The sequence below is a fragment of the Carassius carassius genome, chromosome 12, assembly GCF_963082965.1.
Source record: "Carassius carassius chromosome 12, fCarCar2.1, whole genome shotgun sequence".
In the NCBI taxonomy this organism is placed as follows: Eukaryota; Metazoa; Chordata; class Actinopteri; order Cypriniformes; family Cyprinidae; genus Carassius; species Carassius carassius.
The window spans coordinates 30,575,949-30,593,188 of NC_081766.1; the positions used below are offsets into that span (position 1 = coordinate 30,575,949).

Here is a 17,240-nt window from a genome sequence, read left to right on the forward strand (position 1 = left end):
ATGAGCTCGATATGCACAAGTTACAATAGCGGAGAAAAAGGTTTTGTGAAGGGCTTTTCCTGTCCCACCGCGGACAGCAGCATTCAAGCTGTTTTCTGCTGTGGAATTAATGATATGAAGTATTGCTGTGATGATCCCAACACCTTTTCCCTTATGAATATGGATATATGTGGTGGCTCAGGTAAGAGATCCACTATTATCAGTTACAAAGATGTTTTAGATTTTATCAACCACACTCCTGTAGCATTTCAAAATTTCGATGATTTTTCCCTCTTCTTTTTCTGACGCAAGTAGTTAAAATAGTCCATTTATATGGGTGGCTATATAAAACAGTACATCAGTTTATGATTTTACACTGCTTTATCTGCTTTCAACACTCGTTATTGAACTAATCCATTTAATATTTAGACTACTGTATACAGAGAAAACAGATCAATTTAAAGATATAAATACAAAACAGTATTCCAAGTTCTTATTTCTTAATACCTGGATGCACCATGTCATTTTATTCAATCTAATATTAATACACATGAAAAGGAATGTCTTTTAGACGAAAAATAGATTTTTGTTTTTGAATTTTAGATTTTTGCATATGTTTTTTGGGTTACACAGTTTTAACATAAACCTTCTGTCATGCATATTTGTCAATCATACATAAATGAAAAATGTAAGGAAGGTAAAAATGATGCACTCAAACTTATCATGGTAAAGTTAATTAAGAACTATTTCAGTATATTTGATTTGATTTAAATAATCAGGTTTTCAGAATGTACAGTAATAAAATTTTTTTTTTAAATGGCATGAATCGGTTTATTTTGAAAACATCTGAATTCATTCAGTTAAACCTGTTAACTGTGGCCAAACGTTATTGTGTGAAAATGCACGTATGGTTATCCAAAAGTAAATGATTGTAATTTATGAATGCTTTGGAATACAGACTCTCTTTTTAAAGATGACCCTCATTAAAAGATGAAAACACTTCAAAAATAAAGAGATATATATTTTGCTAAATAATTTAGACTCCAGAAAATCAAAGCTATGTGCCTTAACAAAGCATTTCAAATTTGAAGTTTATATCACAAAAATTGAGATTCCTGAGAGATTTAGATTAGGAGCTATACCAAAAACTACTGGGGTTTGAAAGATTCTCATGTCACAAATTGGTAAATTTCTGTCACAATGACTTTCACATCACTTCTATCATAAAATAGGTGCCAAATATAGAACATAGAGTTTCATACCTTTCCAATGATATGTGTTATGCCAAGATTAGAAAACGATTTAATTATAAAATTGTGCAGTAAATACAAAAAAAAAAAAAAAATGACACAAACTAGAGGATGAGCCGCCAAAAGGTTTTAAAGTACCATTGTCATTGTAACACAATATCCATTTTCAAAGCATTTTTCACAGATTAAATTGAAGTGTTTAAGCTTTTGAATAACGTTTCATTTAGTGTATTAATAAAATATGTGATAGAGAAGAAAGGGGTAAATGTAGAGTGCGCCAAGCGTCATGCTATGCTCTCATCAGTGGTTTGATGATTGTATCTTCAGTTTTGGAGCTCTGGTTGGTCTCTCCATAGCTGCTGTGGTCCTGTTGGTCTTTGTCATAACTGTGTGCATCCTCTGCTACCTTTTCATAGTCACCAAACCCAGTGGCAGAGACAACGGCCTCAACCTTAGTGTGCCAGGTCAGTATATCCAAATCTACAGAGGCACAGACTATTAATAATGAATGAAGCAGGAATAATAGCTTTAATGTGACACACTGTACCATAATGGATCTATGAATGGCAAAAATCAGGGATGCAGACACTGAAAAGGATATAGTGATACATGCTGGATGTTAGATTATACATGATGTTCCTCCATCTCTGTGACACATTATGTGAAAATTACATACTGAATGAACATGATGTGCTAGATATATCAAAGACTTTGATGAACATGTTAATGTTCTGCTGAACCATAAATGACATGAATTTCCTTTACTACTATGAAATTAAAGGGGGGAATGCACTACACGACTTTTAAAATCTTAACAGATTTTAAAACACTAGGCATCTTACACTTATCAACACAGAGGAAAACTGGCCATCACACACTTTTTGAAGAATTTAAAAGCAGAAATGTGAAGCCCGTAATTTTATTATATTAAAAAGTGTATTTTGTTGGAGCTGTAAAACCGTGTAATTCATGCAAACAAAGTTGTAAATTTGGAAAAAACAATTCATAAAAAAAGGTTAGTAGTTGATTTTGTCTCACTAAAATCTTGTTAACATTGTTGGCTATACAATTGAAGAAGTGAATATTGAAATGTTTACAGACTGCCCCCACTGACTTGAACTTCAGCCTGTTTCTGCAGTTGCTTGTATACAAAGCTCTGACCATAAAGTTTCCTCTCAAGATATTAAGTCTTTATTCTGTTTAGGATCTGACCCAACATCTGAGCCCAACCTTTCTACTGGATCTCAGGGTCTCAAACATTTCCTTAACCGCAAACTGGAGTGTGAAAACTGTCCCATAGACCCTGAGCGGCTCTTTCAGCACTGCTTTACCACAGCTGTCAACAGAGTCAGTGTGGAAGGACCCGCATAAAGAGCCCTTCACATTCTGTGCACAGCTAATGCTTAGGAAATAGTGCAGAGGTTTATGGTTTTGATTGAGATTTTAGTGGTGAAATGTTTTGTTTCTTGTTGATCCAGAAACAATATTCTAATCAACCAATCAGAATAGAGATATAATATCTGTTTTATAAGGGGTTAGGTGCTTCTAAACTCTTGTTAATCAGCTATCATTTCCCACTGATTTTAGCAATAAATTATTGGTAGGGTTAGGTTTAGGGGTAGGAATTAGGTTAATTCTATATTTTTGGACATTAATGTTGATCCAGGATCATGAAAAGATGTTGATCCAGGAACATGTCTTACTTGGCAAAATCACGGTGACCGTGGTATGACTACGACACAAAATGGCAGAAGTGTACTGGTAATTTTTTAGTACAACCTCGGTTAAGGTTCCAAGTGAACCATACTGTTACCAAAATGTGACATGTAGGCTCTGCTGGTCACGGATTGGCCAGAGTATTCGGTAATGCGATATATCACGGTAATGAATATCCATGATATTGTTATGGTGGGTGCTTCCAAATACTGTGAATAATTATTTTATATATAACAAATTATTCAGAAATTGGGATGCATTTTAAGAATACTTTTCCCATCAACTGGTCAAAATGCACAACACCTCTGTATGCTGCTTGAAAGACGTGTGTGCTCTGATGTAAACAAGCACACATGAGAAGCACATGGAGGAGCACGTGAGAGACGCTGAAAGCACATACACTCTCTGACAGCAGATGGCGCTAAACTGCAGAAAATGCAGCCGTTACCCTAGAAACCTCATGAATAAAGCAACTGCTACTTTCTGAAACATATTTAAATAATTCTAATAAGTCATTCAGATTTGTGCATTTGCTATGGTGTTAATCACAGCGACAAATACTTAAGTATTTAGACTTAATAGGCTATTTATTTTCAAACTTTTTTTTTCATTTTAATCTGGACTACAACATGCCCTAGATATTGTTTGAAAGTGTTTTGATTCTTAATTGTTAATTCACACTTTACAATAGGGATTCATTAGTTAACGTCACCGGCGGCGCCAGGGGGGGTCTTGGGGGGTCTCAGGACCCTGTCAAAAAACGCCTTAACCCCCCATTTGACTCCCCACCCTCTTCCTGATTAAGAAAAATATATATATCCGGGATAAATATTAAAAATGTTCCTCTTTAAACTATGCAGAACAATAATAAATAATAATTATTTCGACATTTATTCGTACACTGAACCGAGAACCGTTTCTGTCGGAAAGAAAGAAATGGACACAGCGACCCCATTGGAATCAACGGAGACAAGTGAAGTCAATTAGAAGCACACACTTCCTGGGGGTCGGGCGTACTGCGTAGACTCAAACTGAGCTTGAGGACGTAGATGTCACGTGAGCAACCTGTAAATCTTCTAAAGAAAATCTGCCAAAGAAATCTGAATCACCCACCGAATCTTCCAGAGAAGGCGAGCATGAACAGGAACAAATTTTGGTAAGTATTCTAATTAATTATCTCCCTTGACTTCATGCCTCCACGTCCCCCCGATAGCCTCATAGACAGTAAAAGATTGCCTGCGAGCTTCTCCTCCTGTCCATATGGTAATTTCTGTACTGTGCGACAGAGAGTTGCTGGTTATGACGCAATCGTTAGCCTATTTTTTACAAAAACTGCTTCTACGGGATCATAACGTAAGATACAAGGTAATGGAGCCTTTTATACATTTTCGTGTTTCTTTAGAAATAATGAATGGGCAAATGGAGTCTTTAAACGCCTCAGATGTAAAGTTATTCGCTGTTAAAGTGACGCCAAAATGAATGGGAGTCAATGGAATGCTAACAGCAGGTGGGGGTCCGCTTGCCAATGGCGGCGCACAAGGGTGCTTCAGTAAAATATGAAACCCTGCCCCCCTGATGATACTGCGCATGTGTGACACACAGAGCGTCTGAACCGAACTGATTCTTTTGGTGATTGATTCTGAAATGATTCTGTGCTAATGTTATGAGCACGGGTAAACCGAAGGCTTGAATGAAGGGCAGTCATCGCCAATGATATTACATCGAGCGTTTTTTTGAACTGGTTTATTTGATCGAACTGTCCGAAAGAACCGGTTCACTTGAGCACCTGCTCCTTTGCCCCTTAAGTGCCCTTTTGTCAAAGAAAATTTCCTCAAATTTTTTTTGTAATAATATTCTTTTTTGTGAATGCCTGCCCACGCCCAATCATAATATTACTACAATTTATTAATAATAATTTAGCCGTAAATAAAATGACCAACATGATTACCTTTCACCTGACGATGACAACCTCCAACCGGGAGGATTCCTCACGTCGCACGTGCATTTTTTAATTGTTAGAGGATATTTACAACACCGTGGCAGCTGGTAAGTGGTGTTTCATTCTCAGCGAAGTGATTTTGATGTTTTTTTGCTTATTATTATTTTACAAGAACGATGTGATGTGAGAACATGCAAATATGTTGCTGTGTGTAGCCTGTAGTGTAGAAGTAACGTTAGCGTGCTGTTTTAGGGAGAAAAGTTTCACAGGCATCGAAGGGTCTGGTCTTTTTTATGTTATTTGACTAAACTATTATTATATTAGTCAAGTCAAGTCAAGTCTGCTTTATAGTCAATTTCCACATGTACAGTACAGAGAACAGAGAATCGAAATTGCGTTACTCTCAGAGTGTGCGCCGTTATCCGCTGTGTTTGACGTCAGATTGTGCGCTGCTGACTGCTTCTGATTGGCCAAGGTGACTGTACGATTTGGGTTATATCGCCGCATGCTGGTGTGGCATGCTCTTGACAGCGCTTGATAGCATGTTTTTGCGTTTTCATGTGGACGGGATTTTTTTTTTTTTAAACGCAGGAGGAAAAACTCTGGTTATAAAAATACCCGTGTCCGTGTGGACTAGGCCTTTACCATGCAATTAAGCACCAGAAAGAATTACGTGCATCAATATTAATTTAAAGTATAGGCCTGTTATTTCCATAATAATACTCTTTTTTTAAGTATGCTAAAGTGTACTTCTTCACAAGGTAAGGTAAGATGTTGCACGGGGTGAAACAAAACAGTTCACAAACTGCATTTAAACGTCTAGTGTGGACCTGCTTATACAAAGACACAAGGAAATGAGTTAAGAAGATGTAATAAAAATTACCTATTAACCCGGCTGAAGAGTTACACCTCTTTCGACCTTTGCTCAAGACGCTTCCATTGTGATCCACTCCGCACTGTAAACATGACAATCAAAAATAATCAAAAACTTTGAAATATTGGATTATACCACGTAACAGGCATGTATAAAACATTACTATTTATTCTACTGTTATTTCAGTGGGCTTTTAGCTGTATGATAATGCATTTTTCTTTTCAAATGATCACATGAACGGTCATATGACTTGCATCACTTCACATTGACTTTGACTATGATTTTCATCATGTTAGTTCACACCAGAAAACTATCTGCTTTTTAATCATGACTGTGATATGACAGGCTAAGGGTGGTTTACAGATGGAAAAATCAAAAAATATAACAAAAAATTTCTCTCTTATAGTCAGGCCATCATGGGGAATAAAGACCACAGAGTTAATATGGTTCTGATTACATATTTGGTTGTGGTAATGTCTTCACATGAATGTTTGACTTTTCAAGAAGACCAACTTGTTAGACTGGAAAGAACTTCACATGAAAAAAATGGTTAGTGCATCATTTTTATTTCTTTTAGCATTTATGAAATAGGAAATGTAAATTAATTTAAAACTCATGTGAACATTATCTAATTAATCATTTTAGTCCTATCAAACATAAATCATGCGTCACAAATTCTTGTCAGTTCATTTGCAAGAAAGAGTGGGAAATTTCATATAAAACTTATGATTGACAAACAATAATTGTGAATGGTCCTTCATTTTGTAAATATATATAATATTATTAATAACATAAAATAGTATATTATGTTATTAGTTTTGCTATAATAATTTGTCCATGCGTGTTTTGTAGCTATTCTTAAGTTACACATTACCAATGTAATTCCCTTTGGATAAAGCATCAGTTATAGGAACAGTTCACCCCCAAATTAAAATTTGCTCTGGTCATCCATGAAATTTACATCCCTTGCTCATCAGTGGATGCTCTGCAGTGAATGGGTGCCGTCAGAATGTGAGTCCAAACAGCTGATAAAAGATCACAATAATCCACAAGTAATCACCACACCAGTCCATCAAGTAATGTCTTGTGAAGTGAAAAGCTGTGTGATTTTAAGAAACGAATTAAGACATTTTTAACTTTAATCTGTTGCTTCTCGACAAAATATTAGTCCATAGTTAATAACATAACATAATTAATAACATAAAATAACATAACTCAAAATCTACCAACATATTTTTTTAGAAGTGTTCTGAAGAACTATTTTTGTTTTTTAAACTGTGCTTGACCTGTGCATTGTTCTGGACTGAATTTGTGTGGATTATTGGGATGTTTTTATCAGCTGTTTGGACTCTCATTCTGACGGCACCCATTTACTGCAGAGGATCCACTGGTGAGCAAGTGATGCGATGTTAAATTTCTCAAAACCTGTTCTGATGCAGAAACAAACTCTACACCTTGGATGGCCTGAGAGTCTGAAAACATTCAGAAATGTTTCAGTTTGGGGTGAACTATTCCTTTAATGACTATACCATTATTTCTTTGAAGATCTGGTAATTTTGCACTTATAGTTTTGTTTTGAAAGTTTTCTGAAAGAAACTGAACCTGAAACAATAATAAATGGCTACTCATTTCTCAGTTTATTTTTTTGGTTCTGTGTCATAGAGACACACGCTACTACTTTTTGTATTTTCATCAGAAACAATATATAAGTCTTATTAAGTCTCTTTTGTCAGCCACAGAACTGACTGTCCACTCCGCTTGGCCCATTGTGCTCAGCGTTTTGACAGCGGTGCTTTCTGTGGGCCTCCTGATAGCACTGGCTGTGAGGTACCGTTTCTTCAGATGGTGCTTGACCAGAAACAGTCACGCTTTATTAGTGGAAGGAGAAACGGCCAGTCAGTGCGGCCAAGCTGGAGATCTGGAGGGAGAGATTCCAGTGCGTGGCATGAGGGGTAGAATGATCAGGAGTGGAGAAAGTTCAGATGATGATGATGATGGCTTCATCGAGGACAACTACATCCAGGCAAACGAGAGAGAGGAAGCCAAGGAAGAGGAAATCCAGCAGGAAGATGCTGAGGACAGTGATGATGAACTGGTCATTCAATATGGGAACTGATTTTCCCCATGGAGTGTATGAATATAAAATTTGGAATCATTTTTATTTCTAATAGATTGAAGAGAAATTCATCAAAGAATCCTCCACATTTATGCATTCTAGCAGTTAACAAACGTTCAGTTCAATCAGCAGCATTTGTGCAAAAAGTATATTGCCTCTTACTTTCTTTTCTTAAAAGAAAGAACGAGAAGTAAAAAAAAAAAAACTTCTGGGTTACAGAATCGCTTAAAATGGAAGTAAATAGGGCAAGTCTATAAATGTTAAAATACTGTTTCAACTGTAAAGACACAAATGAACATGGATCAAGTTAACATGATTTGTTTTTGCCTGAAACCCTAAAATTACTGTAAAAACCATGGTTTAAACAGTGAGCTTTTAACAGAAGAATGAAAATAAACTTACAAAAACACTTTACATATCTTTTAAATCCTCCAAAAATGGGCTCAATACACTTCCATTGTACGTATCTCACTGTAACCTCAATTGTTTTAAATAATGATCTTTTTTTTCAAATAAACATCTTGCCACAAATGCTGATGATTGAGGAGAATGCTTTTTTGATTACATATCTTTAGTTTGCACAACAGCTCGAAAATTCCAGCTTATAAAAATGAATCCACCCATAATAATTGTTAACCATACAATCTTTATGATATGTTGCCTGTACTTCCCTGTTCTTCTCATTTGCAAATGTGGCTTTTTCTTTGAATAGCTTGCTAAACATTTAAAGAAAAAAATCGAATGCAATTGAAGTGTATTGAGTGCTTTAGCAAATAAAATAAAAAAAAAATACCACACTTAAATTGGACATTTATTGTGCATTTAGCATGACATTTATTTTGTTTCGGTGAATTGATACAGTTATGAAGAGCTCATGCCAGTTTACTGCAGTACACAAATACTACTTATATTTAATGCAGCTGCATTAACCCTAACATAGATTTATTCTGCAAAGTGTGCATGCGTAATGTATTGATCATTCAACAAATATGAGCCTCTTGGTTAAATAACTATTCTGGAATGTGTATAGACATAGAAAAAAGCTAACTTTAGAATAGCATCCTAGCATGGTATGCTTACGTTTTTGCCACATAAACAGTGCAAGTAGTAGGCCAGTGTGCTAGAACTTTCTGTACATTCATCAGATGGAAATGCATGATGATGTCAAACACATTGCATTCTGGGATATAATATTCAAAGGAGTGAACTTTGTTGTACATGGCACATTGTTTCAAACCCAGGTATTCAATTCAGAATAAATTTCCATACAGATATGGAATATTACTTGGTCATTTTGACTTCCAACCAAGTTTTATTGCCTGGTGCTCATATACAACACATAAGACAAGAAATTGCAAAGCAAGCATTTGATTGTCAAAAAAGATGTCTCCCAGCCAGAATGCAGAAAGCAGGTGTAACCGGTGTAAATGAACACAAAAGAAGCTCATTTATTGTTCTTTACATATCAGTATGTGCAAATAGGTCTTATTATCATGTAGGAATCATTGCCAGATGGAATTCTCCATTCTTCTCTCATAACAATTTTACTAGACTGGATCTTGAATCCCTCAATGGTTTGTTCCTTTGCCTTGTCACTGTAAATATTCTCACCCTTTGTTGGCTGCATCCGAAAACTGAATTTAATGTTAGCTTCTTTCCTGTCTCCTGAGATGCCTTCATCTGGCCGGTTTTTGAAGGCAGCATATATGTATCCTTCGGTGCCTTTGATATTTCACAATCCTGTGCGTTCCATTCTGTGAGAGTTAAGCCAAAAAATAAAGATGGCGTCTGAAAGTTGTGGTCGGTGGTCAGTTTGTGTGTAAATGTATGTTTCTGATCAACGTTTTTATTTACACTTTTTATGTCATTTCTAGCGAGAAATTAATATTGCAGTAATGAAATATCCACTTAGTTATCACCAAAGCTCTCTATATTTTGACGTAGATCATTAAACCGTTGCACTGCCTCAGAAGCCTGTCCGAAATCCGTTTAATGAGGTGCCTTCGTGCAAAGACGCTGCCTGCAAAGGCCGTCTCATGTTTCTCCTTCCCTGAATATAAACCATCATTCCATATGCCATCACACTTAGCACTACAGTGCCCCCACTGGCCAGGAGGGTCACGCCAGAAAGCAGCATGTCCAGCAGAGTGAGACTGAGCAGCATACTCCCACACACCACCAGTGCCAAACCAATGAAGAGCAACTGCACAGGATCCACTGTTCCTCTAAATTAACTGTTTTTATAAAAAAAAAAAAAAAATTATATATATATATATATATATATATATATATATATATATATATATATATATATATATATATATATATATATAAGAAGGTGCAGTTCCTGCACGATCTTCACTAAAATCACAAGCTTGTGAAGTGACACTGTCAGTCACATCTCAGCCTATTTTTTAACTTTAGCAAAACATATCAATGCTAAATTAATGCTTAAAGGTACAATTTGTAAGATATTTGCAGTAAAATATCCAAAAACCACTAGGCTAGTGTTATATATTTTGTCCAGCTGATTACTAACAATATTTGTAATGTTTTCAAAAACTTGTAAATCATGAGAAAATTCCCATTCTAAACAGTGACATGGGGCAGTGCAGTCGCCTGTCAATGACGTTAGTTCCCCTTTGTTACCGCCTTTACTGACGTAGAAACCACATGACAACAGTGTCGTGGACAAATGCCGAAGTAGCTTCGCCACAAACTTCAACTAGAAAGAGATGCCGATCTCGCTTGTATTTTACTCGACAGGTTGTTGTTTTGATTCGTATCTTTACAGAAAACATATGCTATTATCAACATTTACGATCATTTATGATCAACAAGATTAGTATTATGGGGCATATACGCCAAATGCGGGGCATCGGGTCACTAGACCCGCGCGAGGACACGTCTGATCAATAGTCTAATCGCGTCTTTGCATTGACTTTGTATGTACTCACGCTAATCGTTGAACTCGCGTTAAATCCATGATTTATCTTTCGGTCTGATTGATGGCCGTCAGTTGTTAGGTAGAAGGCAACAAATCCCATCATTCCACACTCCTTCTTAGCGTCATCAAACCACGTGATTGTTACTGTTTAGGTAGTATGCCCTCTAGTGGCAGGTCCTACAACCGGTACCTTTAAGTGCGTGCAACCCAACCTTTATTAAACAAATTCACCTATGCCTAAATTCCTTAGTTTATACTACTAAAATAGTTTTTCAACATAATAGGGGAGATGATGAAATCCAATTAAAGCTTCATTGCAATCATTATATAAACCACAGAGATAATTGTAACGAATGCAGAGCTTCCTCATCTTTCGTCAGTGCATGTTTCCAATTCTTGATTCAGATTCGGACTTCAAAATCATGAAATTTCCATGAATGGGATCATGTGCCCTGGACAGCAGTCATTCGTTCATGTGGAGAAGATGGTCCTGATTTAGAAAGCTTAATTTTAACAAACACACCTACCATCCTCAAACTGTTTACTGTCACATCTCTTTCTTTTTGTTTAACTGTCTCTCTCATGCTGTGGTGTGTCATGGTGCAAGCTGAATGGACATTGGTGCCAAACACTCGGGACAATGACATACTCCCCATTGTCTTCTCCTATCACATTCCACCAGGACAATAAAAGGTTTCTCAATGTCTCCTTTGTGACAATAAACAGCATGTCTGCTCACTCTCACACATGTGCTCGCCTAGCAGGCAGAATGATTGACACAGAAAAGCAAGGATGTCCTTCAAGGCATTGTGGGAAAGACAAAAGACCAACTGGAGGGACTTACAGAGGGACATCCCACAAAGTGAATCTCTGATGTCACGCTTGCAGCATAATGGGCATTTTGTGACTGTAAGGATGGTGTCATTCACATAACATACGTTTACTTCGCTTCTGCAACAATAGAGCTTCTCTTCTCAGTGTTTATTTGTGTTGATTGTCCAGAACAGCATATGCCACATGTTATTTTTTTTTAAAACTCCTTCGTACAGGATTTTATAGGAAACTGATATAGAGTAAGATTAATAAATACCAACTCATGTCAGAAGTTGACAGTCATAGTCAATCTACAAATATTCTGCACATTAAAAACAGGATAGGAAATGATTTTCATGAATGAGAGAGTAGCCTAATTGTTTTTGTTTTCTTGGACTATACAGACATTTTATTCTGCATAAACTGGCTCATGATGTTTGTCACCACAATTCAGTTTTGCTAAAGTTGAGTATTTATATAACTTGAAGAAAGTGTAGGGTTTGGTCAGGTTTTCAGAATTTTCAAAAAATGTGAAATAATTAGACATGCTAAAACACAGAATATGGGAACAATAAAACTTAATTTAATTTAATTTAAAAATAAATTAATTAATAAATTAAAAAAAAGATTTCATAGGTTTCAATAAAGTGTGTAAGTTTCATGATTTTAATTATTTAAACATGCTTTTTGATTAAACTGATAATAGCATTCTCTATTATTTTTCTATTATATATACTTTTTTTATTTATTATAAAACAATTAATAAAACATGCACTGCGTTAGACTATCCAAGACACACTTGTCACAACACTTACATGTTATTGCTCTTTTGTTATTTTGATTGCTTCTATGTGTTCCCTACATTATACTGTGGTCCAAATGTGTGTGTGCATGTATGTATGTTTATATTTTGAATGACAGTGTATATGTGTATTGGTGCTGTCCGACTGGACTGATTCTGATCATAGTGGTGAGCTGTTTGTACCAAAAAAAATTCCAAGGCCAGTCCAGCCCTGATCCAAATCACACTGCAGTGCTTTAGTCACCATTCTACACATCACCCACACAGCATTAGCACTGCCAACCCTTGCCGGGTTCTCAGAATCATGGACCTTGTCTTATAAGTCTGTGAGGTGGTTCACTTCTGCACATAGCTGTTCTGCCTCAGATTGAAGTTTGGCATCGGAAATGTGTATGAGAGAGCGCTATGTCTGTCCAGGCTGAGTTATGTTGGTTTGAATACCCTAAATGGTAACCTGAGTTTTTGATTCAAAGCGTAGTTCAACTTTGACTCTAACATAGCAAGTTAAATAAGACATGAGGTCAATATTGTTAAATATTGCATGTGATTTAGGTTTTGGACTAAAAAGTTGAGTTACCTTGCCAGTTTTGCCACATGACCTTTTTTGCAATTTTCCATTGTGTGTCATGTAGATGAAGAAAGTCAAGCATGAAAAGAAACACAGAAGACCAGTATCAGACACAGTGATATTTCCATGTGCCCATGATGACATCATTAAATGTCCTGCATAGCGTGCACAATGTTAATTAAAATCATTTCAAATAAGTGTTTACAACTTATGTTAAAATAAATAGTAATAATGACCTTTTATTTGTTTGCGGTCACATGACTCTTCTTTCACATTAAGCCATTGTTGTCCAGCAGGTCAAACAGTGTCATTCACAGAAATTAACAGTAGACCAGTGATTTTTCAAAGGATTTATGCTGCACTTTAACATGATTTAATAAAAGTTTCTTGTGTATTTATATGTAACATTCAGATTAATGAATAAAAATGCGGGTTACTGAACTTACTGTGTTCTTTAATTGCTGTTCAATTAACTTTTTCCAAACAGCAGCATGTAGAGGGAAAGCATCATGCACAACCAGGAAGAGAGAAGACCAGTATTAGATATTTTTTTTAAATATGTTTTTGTAATATTCACTTTAACATAAGTTAATGGTTATTTAATGTATTTCTGTAAAGATTTACCTTCATGAGAAGATGGATACTTTGTTCGTCATTGCACAAAAATTACAGATTACAACAGCACTACTGTATTCTTTTTTTTTTTTTTTTTTTTTTACATTTATGCATTTAGCATAAGATTTTATTCAAAGCGACTTACAGTGCATTCATGCTACAGGCCTACATTTTCTATTTATTTATTTACTAGTATGTGTATTTCCTGGGAATTGAAACCAAGACCTTTTGCGCTGCAAATGCAATGCTCTACCACTAAGCCACAGGAACACTTTTTGGCTTTATGACAGTAGTAGAAGGTAAAGGCACTAATAAACATGAACATAGGCCTACTGCAGCTCAACCTGTCCATCATGACGCCATTAGAATGTTATATGGTCTATTTTTGTTCAGAGCAACCAAGAAGCTAAAATAGTTTAAATAACGCGCATGTAAGGTGTTATTAATTAAAAGAATTGCAAAAGTATAGATTCAGTATGGAAATAACACAAATAATCTTACACATACAAGACTTGTGCTGACTTTAAATCTCAATTTAAATGTTTAGAACTGGATTAAAAAAGCAGCTAAATATAATAAAACCAAATGCAAACATTTCTCCATTATTAGTCTGTTCATAAACGCATGCTATAGGATCACTTTAACACGAGTTAAATAGCCTATTAGTCAAAATTAACATACCCTATTTATTTAATTTCGATTTTGTGTATGTATAACATATATACACACAATTCACAATTACTTTGCTTATTTGCATCACACTAGTTAAAATCGTGTAAGTTTATTATTTGTTAAGCTATTTAAACAAAAACATACAGGCTAAATATTTGGATCCAAACGCAAGAGGGCAGCAGAGCATCACTTACTGCCTTCCTCACTGAGAACAGAAAGACGGAGTTCCCTTTAATAGGTCACTTCGATGCTGCGGTGACGTCACCACGTATGGGAACACCTTCGGTGTGACGAATGTCTGAAGCCCTATACCATCCCGCCAATCCTATTGGCCAAATAGCGCTTGGCACCGCCCCACGCATGCGTACGCATATATACCTGGTGCCGCGCGCCATTTCACTCAGATTTCATTCCTTCAGTAAATGAAGCGAATCTTCTGTGACCTTAAAATTCATCTCGCGTTCTCCAGCGATTCTTAAGAGAAGTCTACTACTCTCCGCGGACGCGATGAGTCAACGAAAGCTAAGAGCCATATAATGGGTTTATCACGAGGAGGCACTCATGAGAGGTTCGTTAGCAGCCTCTCTACACATTCTCTCTATGATAGCCTACGGCTACAGTAAAAAATATAATAATAAAGAAAGAATCCGCGCTCTGGAGTGTATTTCTTAAGTCGCCTCGCGTCTAACCCCCACCGTTTCACTTCTGCGGTCGCCGAGGCCCCGCACGAGGTGTTGGTTAGGGGCGATATGTGCGGCTTGACTATGAATACAGTGATGCACTGGAGTTTCCACTTGCTCGCTCTCCCCCACTCGAGTGTGTTAATCAGTAGATTTGCTTTTTCAAACTATGTTTGTCCAACTGCCGCTTCGAACTCAGAGTAGGCTCTGGCTGGCATACGCGGTTCTCTCCCTCCGAGCGGACAGGAGAAATGCGCCTCTCCTTCCTCAGTGAGCTATTATGTGGCTACCCGCGTGGTGGATAAACGTGTTGGAAGCCTCTCGTCCTCAACCCCCACGCTCTAACATTGACTGTCTCGCAGCGAAGGCACCTCGAGCGTCATTGAACTGAGCTATCGTTTGAGCACCCCCTCAGACACTCTGCACAATCCAGCCTTCAGAGTTTGAGGGACGGCGCAAGAGGCTGGCAAAGATGGCCAGTGTATTACAGATCACACAGCTGCCGCGTTCTCGCTAGCGGCGTGGCCCGATGTTTGTCTTGTTGGATTAAATCCTGCCGTGGATACGCTTCAGGATTATAAACAACGAAACGCAGCGAGTTTGACGCATGCGCTTTTCTTCATGTTTGCCAGGGACTGTGCCCTCCACTAGAGAGTGCTGTTGTACTGCTAATGCACATCCAACCCTCTCACTGCAGTCCCCACACTCTAACATTGACTGCAAACAGCGCTTCGAGCAGCATTGGATTGAGCTGTAACGCCAAACGTTCCCTCAGACACTCTGCGCAATCCAGCTTTCAGAATTCGAGGGGTGATTCAAGGGTCCTGCACAGATGACCCATTTACGACGGCTCGCACAGCCGCCGCTTTTTCGCTAGCGGCGTGTCCCGATGTTTATCTTGTTGTATTAAATCCTGCCGTGGACACGTTTCAGGATTATACACAACGAGACGCAACGGCTCTCATGCATACACTTCCCCTGTGCACGAACGGCACGAGCTTTTCGTGCCCGGACATTTTAACATGTATGACAGCGTTGCAGGAAGCGGAAATTTTGAGACCGCTAGTATGGTTTCGGGCCGTGTGGGAAAGCTTGCCCGACATTTCTCAATGGGTGTAACGCACAATTTGTCACGGATACACCATTCAGTTTCAATAAGGCCCGCCTCCTTTCCACAGAATTCTTTCCACAGTGGTGAAATCGATGGAAATATCGGTGCTGCGACAGGAGATGTCAACTCTGCTGAGCAAAGGGGCTATAGAGGAAGTACACCCCTCTCAGATGGAGGCAGGGTTTTACAGCCATTATTTTGTGGTACCAAAAAATAAATAAAAAATACAAAGACGGCGGATTACGACCCATTCTGGATTTACGCCGTCTGAATCTTGCACTCAGGCTGAGCAAATTCAAGATGTTGATGGTAAAGTATTTTGTCTCAGATTCAACCAAATGATTGGTTTGTCACGATCGATCTGAAGGATGCATATTTTCATGTTCAGATCATCAAGAGACTCAGGAAGTTCCTCAGATTCGCTTTAGAGGGCATAGCGTATCAGTACTTTCTCAAAGTGCATGGACGGAGCTCTGGCCCCGTTGCGGCTCCAGGGCGTTTGTGTTTGAACTATTTAGGCGATTGGCTGCTGTTAGCGCAATCGCAGACTCAAGCACACTCTCATTGGGATATTGTGCTGAATCATTTAAACAGCCTGGGCTTACGCACGAAACTCCAGAGAAGTGTTTTAATCCCCTCTCAACGGATAACCTTCTGGGAATAGAGTTGGACTCTCGCGCGATGACAGCGAAGCTTTCTCTCCCGTGTGCTCAGTCGATTGCGTCATGCGTGCGGCGCTTCAAAGCGGGTCGCACAGTGACAGCAAGATTGTGCCTCAGACTTTAGGTCTTATGGCAGCGGCATTCCCTGTAATTTGTCTGGGATTACTTCACATGCGCCCTTTTCAGTGGTGGACGAAAAGACGGAATATTTCACCCTGTTGTCTTCCGCATCGGACGATTCCGGTGACACGGCGGTGTGTGATGTCGTTAAAACTATGAATGTCAACCGAATTTCTCCTGACAAGGGTTCGGCTGGAGATTTGTGCTTTCCGAGAGACTGTCACGACGGATGCGTCTTTGACCGGTTGGGGAGCTGTTTGTCAAGGGCGCCCAGCCCACGGAGTGTGGACAGCGGCACAATGCAGCTGGCACCTAAACAGGTTGGAATTACTGGCGGTTTTTCTGGCTCTCCAGTATTTCTCGAATCTGCTGATCG

At 38.0% G+C, this 17,240-nt stretch overlaps 1 pseudogene; it reads left to right on the forward strand.

Moving 5' to 3' along the window:
* On the forward strand, positions 1–2,600 carry LOC132154309 (protein shisa-like-2A; annotated as a pseudogene).
* The last annotated feature ends 14,640 nt before the right edge of the window (positions 2,601–17,240 follow it).